Source organism: Triticum dicoccoides, chromosome 1B (genome assembly GCF_002162155.2).
Source record: "Triticum dicoccoides isolate Atlit2015 ecotype Zavitan chromosome 1B, WEW_v2.0, whole genome shotgun sequence".
Lineage (NCBI taxonomy): Eukaryota > Viridiplantae > Streptophyta > Magnoliopsida > Poales > Poaceae > Triticum > Triticum dicoccoides.
This window is the reverse complement of record NC_041381.1, coordinates 647,966,506-647,972,285: the sequence shown is the minus strand read 5'-3', so window position 1 is coordinate 647,972,285 and position 5,780 is coordinate 647,966,506. Positions and strand designations below refer to the sequence as shown.

The window sequence follows — 5,780 nt, the reverse complement described above, 5'->3', positions numbered from 1 at the left end:
CATGTGGACAGCGTGATGCTAGCGTGTCTTTGGATTGGGACGAGATATTGCGTGCGTGTCATTTTTTGCACAGGTTCACATTTTTTAAACGTGATTTGTAGAGGTATGTGTGGTGGGTTCCTTCCATATATTTCGTTAGTTCTCTCTCTTCTGGATTCTTCTCCTCTCCTAAAGAAGGCTCCCGTAGAATCTGGTGCAACAGTTCCACCACCCTTATATTTGCTTATAAATAGACTCATCTCCATCCCAATGCTCCATACCTCACCTCTGTCGTGCCATCAGTGCCCCATCATCGAGCTCCCACCCCAGCCTGGCTCTTCTCTTCGTGTGGCCGAGCTGGAATGGAGGGCACGACCAAGATTCGTGGCCGCTAGCGGGGTGCAGCCATGCAGGTCACGCCGCTATTGGCCGTGGAGAACGTGCCCCGCGCGGAAGTCATGATGGGCTCGCCGGAGACGCGCTGGCGGTGGCGCTACTGCGCCTCAAGCGTGTACCAGTGCCCTCTAAGGCGTCGAGACCCGAACGCGGCCGAGGTCTTGGCAGATGGTGCCGAGCTTATCAAGGTCGTCGTCGACGGCACTAGACCGCAGGTAGGGGCCCTCCTCGCGGAGCTTCGCTCCTACGACCTACTGTTCGAATTCGCCACGCCCTAGGTTGCCGAGGTTGCGCCGCTCCAGTTCGCTATCTTCTCCGTCTTCTTCATTTGTCACCGTGCCAATCTCTCAGTCTCAGGTTCCCGGCTTCATCTACATGTTCACTAGCTTCAACGGTGAGTCGTGCCTGTATTGTACGACTGCGCCATCGCTAACCTCGAGGACAGTGATGCCCTCGTGATCAAAACATGCGTCGTCGTGAAGTGCTCCGGCCCTGAGGAAGCCGTAGCATGTGGCCGCTACAAGCAGTCCTCGTCGGCAATACCATGGCCGACAGAGACATCCATCAACAGTCGTCGACCCGGATGGAGGCTCGAAGTTAACGTGGAAGCGCCCGTGGTCTTCCATGGTCGTTGCCAGCGCCTCCTTCATTGCCGCGTCGGCCGTCGGGGGCGGCGAGCGCACAGGGGTCGACCGGAGAAGGGCCACTCCGGGGTTGCGGCCACCATGCCTAGCGGTGGCATCTCCAAGGAAGGTGGCGCACCACCACAAGAATGAACCGAGGGCAGAACTCCACCACCCGACATCAGGTATGCCATATGTAGGACTGATCGATCGATCTGCTAGTTTATTTATTTATTGTTGTTGAGGCGGATCACGGCAGTGGCATTCATGTGAGCAGGAAGGAGGACACGAGGAGGAAGGCCTAGGAGTTTGACATGGTAATGCCCCACAGGTCCTAGATCGGCCTCACCTGTGTCCAACGCTGGCAACATGCCACCGTGCCCACCCTCGCCCTGCCATCCTGTGCGCTCTGCACAACAACGCTAGCCGTGCCTATGGGGGAAGGGCGTCTAGAGCGTCACCCAATCGGCGTCGCTGCATGTGCCTACCACTCCTCGTGGATGTACCTGATGCATCATTTTGTTTTCCAGCCATTCACATTCTTCAGTCTTCATGTTGATCTTCAGTTTACCTCTGTACACGTCTGGGTCGATGCTGCTGCTTTGCGTGAGTTAGTGTGATGTGGTATTAATCTTGGTTTAGTCAGACTGTGCATCTGGTGTATTGAGTCGTATGATTGCATTAAGCAATATTAGTTGGGCATTTATGCAGTACATATCTGATGATACTCATGTTCTTATCGTTGCAATTTCGGGTTGGACCAGTTTCCGTTCTGATTGTTATTACAGTTCTTCTTTTAGTGCAAAAAGTGAATAAGTTCTTTTTTCATTACGATGGAAAGTGAACAAGTTCTGGTTATGTCTAATGACAGCTAAGATACGTACAAACAGTGAGTGATAGTAGTACTTAGATGCTTTCCAACAAGTCTCAAGAACAGTGAGTGATAGGTACAAACAGCTATGATGTTGTATGATGTTGCATGTGTTAGAATATAGAGTTGTAATCTCAACCTCCTTTCTTCTCTTGTATTCTACCCAAACTCTTTCTGTCATAACCTTGTACGTCAAGCCAGGCTTCGGCCACGCATCAATATAAACTACCACGCGGCTCCCTCGATGGAGTAGGAACGCTTCATATCTTTCATGGTAATCAGAGCCACCTCTTCTCATACATCTAGCCACAATCCAAAACCCTAGAAACCACACATCATCGTCTCCATGGCTTCCTCCGCCGGCGTCTCCCTCAACCTTGGATCGCCGCCGTCTGAGAAGCTCGCAAGAGGTAATTTCATCCTCTGGAAGACGCAGGTCCTCCCAGCCCTGCGAGGCGCGCAGGTGACGGGGCTCCTGGACAACACCGATGCCGCTCCACCCAAGATGGTGGAGATCACGAAGGCAGACAAGATCACGGCCCTAGAGCCGAATCCCCTATACGGACCCTGGATCGCCAAAGATCAGCAGGTTCTATCATACCTTCTCAATTCCATGTCTCCAGAAATTCTTGCACAAGTTGTTGGGAAAGATTCCACCTTTGAGCTCTGGACGACGGTGACAAATCTCTTCGCCTCACAATCTCAGTCTCGGATTACTAATCTGAGAATCGCCATCACCAATACCAAGAAGGGCTCGATGTCAAGCTCGGCGTATATGGCGAAGATGAAAAGTCTTGGGGATGAACTAGCTGCTGCAGGTCGTCCCGTATCTGATCCGGAGATGGTGGACTATATTCTGGCCGGACTGGACCGCGACTACGACCCCGTGGTGGCGGCGATCGGCGCTGTCAAAAACATCATCACAGCCGACGATCTTTTTGCCCAGATTGCTGCCTTTGATCAAAGGATGGAGATGCTAGGCGACTCATCTTCAGGCGGGTTCTATTCATCCGCTAATGCGGTCTACAGAGGCCGTGGCCAGTCCCGTGGCAGATCTCGCGGGCGTGGAGGAAGAGGCCGTGGCCGTGGTGATCGTGGTGACCGACAGTCGTCTTCCTCCAATGGAGGCGGCGGATTCAGAGGCCGTCCTCGATAGCAACAGCAATAGCAGGCTCGTGAGCAACAGCATGACTATCCAGAATGTCAGATATGCTACAGACACCATCCAGGAGGTGCACGAGTTTGCTGGTGGCGTTATGAAGAAAACGACCAGGAAGAAAAGCAAGCGCATGCAGCCTCCTATGGCGTGGACACCAACTGGTACGCCGACAGTGCAGCAACAAACCACATCACAGGTGAACTTGACAAGTTGACGATGCGGGAGAAGTACAATGGAGGCGACCAAATTCGCACGGCAAGCGGTTCTGGTATGGATATCACACACATTGGCAGTTCAATTGTTAAAACCCCCGTGAAAAAATTACACTTGACCAATGTCTTGCATGTTCCTCAAACCTCTAAAAATCTTGTTTCCGTTCATCGATTCACTCTTGATAACAATGTTCTTATTGAGTTCTATCCTTATTTTTTCTTGGTTAAGGACTTGAAAACAAGGAGAGTCATTCTTAGAGGACGGCGTGGGAGGACTCTACCCACTCATATCATCATCATCATCATCATCTTCATGGTCCAATAAACAAGCAAATATTGTCACCAAGCTATCTACATCAAGGTGGCATAGTCGTTTAGGTCATCCATCTTCAGTCATAGTTAGATATGTTCTTAGCAAAAATAAACTCTCTTATGAGCCTAGTAGTGAGTTAGTTTGTGATCCGTGTCAACAAGCAAAAAGTCATCAATTACCTTACCCAATTTCTACTAGTGTGTCTACTGCCCCTTTACAACTTATCTTTTCAGATGTATGGGGGCCAGCTCCTATTTCAGTTGGTAGATTTTCCTATTATGTAAGTTTTATTGATGACTATAGTAAATTTACTTGGATTTATCTGTTGAAAAAGCGATCTGATGTATTCCAAGTTTTCCTCAATTTCCAAAATCTTGTTGAACGCAAACTGAACTCTAAAATCATTGCTATGCAAAGTGACTGGGGTGGTGAGTATGAAAAACTACATTCTTTCTTTCAAAAGCTTGGCATATCACACCATGTATCTTGTCCTCATGCTCACCAACAAAATGGATCCGCTGAAAGAAAGCACCGTCACATAGTTGATATGGGGCTTGCCTTGTTAGCAAATGCTTCCATGCCGCTTAAATTTTGGGATGAAGCATTCTTAACTGCTACATATCTCATCAACTTGCTTCCAAGTAAAGTTATCAAATTTGAAACACCCATTACACGACTTCTTGGTGTCACACCCAACTATACATCTCTTCGTATTTTTGGTTGTGCCTGTTGGCCCAATCTTAGGCCTTACAACACACGCAAACTCGCTTTCCGCTCAAAACGGTGTGTCTTTTTAGGCTATAGCCCCATGCATAAAGGGGTTAAGTGCCTTGATGTTCCTACTGGTCGGGTGTATATATCCAGAGATGTTGTATTTGATGAGTCCGTGTTTCCCTTTGCATCCCTTCATCCTAATGTTGGTGCACTTCTCCACAAAGAAATTCTTCTTCTTCCTTCACATCTTCGGTCTTTTGATCATGGGGGCGACAACAATTGTACTAACCAATGTGATGATATTCCTGCTGGTACTAGTCTTTCTCTTATGCCTGTGCAGGTCCCTGGAGGAAACGGTGCTCAAAGTGACCAAGATCTCGAAAATATGGCTGGTTTTGATCCTATATTTCATGCTGAGGAAGGAGACGAAGCTGGCACAGATGACGAAGAAGATCTGGCGGCGCCTGCCACCCCTGCACGCGCGCAGATCTCGGATCACGCGACCGCATCCGCCTCGGATTAAGCCCCTCATGGCTCCAGTCCTGGATCCAGGGCGGGCCACTCCCGTGCTGCCGCGTCAGCTTCAGGCGGGACCAGCAGCGGGGCCGAATCCCCCTCGCCCCGCGCGCCAGCGTCAGACGGGACCAGCGGCGGGACCAGATCCTCTCCGCATCACGCGCGCCTCCAGTCGCGGTCGGGTGGCGGATCATCTGCGCCAGTGCCTGCAGGAGGGGCAGCCACACCAGAAGCCACTGGATCCCCTGCGCATATGACGACAAATCAGTCCACTACATCAGCAGATTCTCCTGGATCTTCTGTGGCAAGTATACCAGCGGTGCAGCGAGAGGTTTCTTCACGTGTTATGACCCGGCTACAGAAAGGTATACGGAATCCTAAAATTAGGAAAGATGGAACTATACCATATGGAATGTTGTGTATTTCAGGAGAACCAACATCGTTGAAGAATGCACTTGATGATCCTAAATGGAAAAAGGCAATGGATGAGGAGTATTCTGCGCTCATGAGGAATAAGACTTGGCATCTTGTACCAAATCAGAGAGGTAAAAATATTATTGATTGCAAATGGGTGTATAGAATTAAGAAGAAGGCAGATGGCTCCATTGACAGATATAAGGCACGTCTAGTTGCAAAGGGCTTTAAGCAACGTTATGGCATTGACTATGAGGACACCTTTAGTCCCGTTGTGAAAGCTGCAACTATCAGACTTGTGTTAGCCATTGCTGTATCCAGAGGATGGAGTTTAAGGCAGCTAGATGTACAGAATGCGTTTCTGCACGGTGTTCTGGAAGAGGAAGTGTTTATGAGACAACCACCTGGGTATGAGAGTAAGAAATTGCCACAGTATGTCTGCAAGCTTGATAAAGCACTCTATGGTCTAAAGCAAGCACCCAGAGCATGGTATTCCAGATTGAGCTCACAGTTAAAATATCTTGGCTTTGTTGCTTCCAAGGCTGACACATCCTTGTTTATTTATAACAAGGCAGGAGTAGTC

The 5,780-nt window shown here is 49.4% G+C and overlaps 1 long non-coding RNA gene across 1 annotated transcript; it reads left to right on the top strand.

The window, feature by feature from the left end:
- The first annotated feature begins 309 nt into the window (after window positions 1-309).
- On the top strand, window positions 310-1,643 carry LOC119310928. The gene is made up of 2 exons (XR_005150802.1): window positions 310-1,183; window positions 1,276-1,643. It is a non-coding gene; the product is annotated as an uncharacterized LOC119310928 (long non-coding RNA).
- The last annotated feature ends 4,137 nt before the right edge of the window (window positions 1,644-5,780 follow it).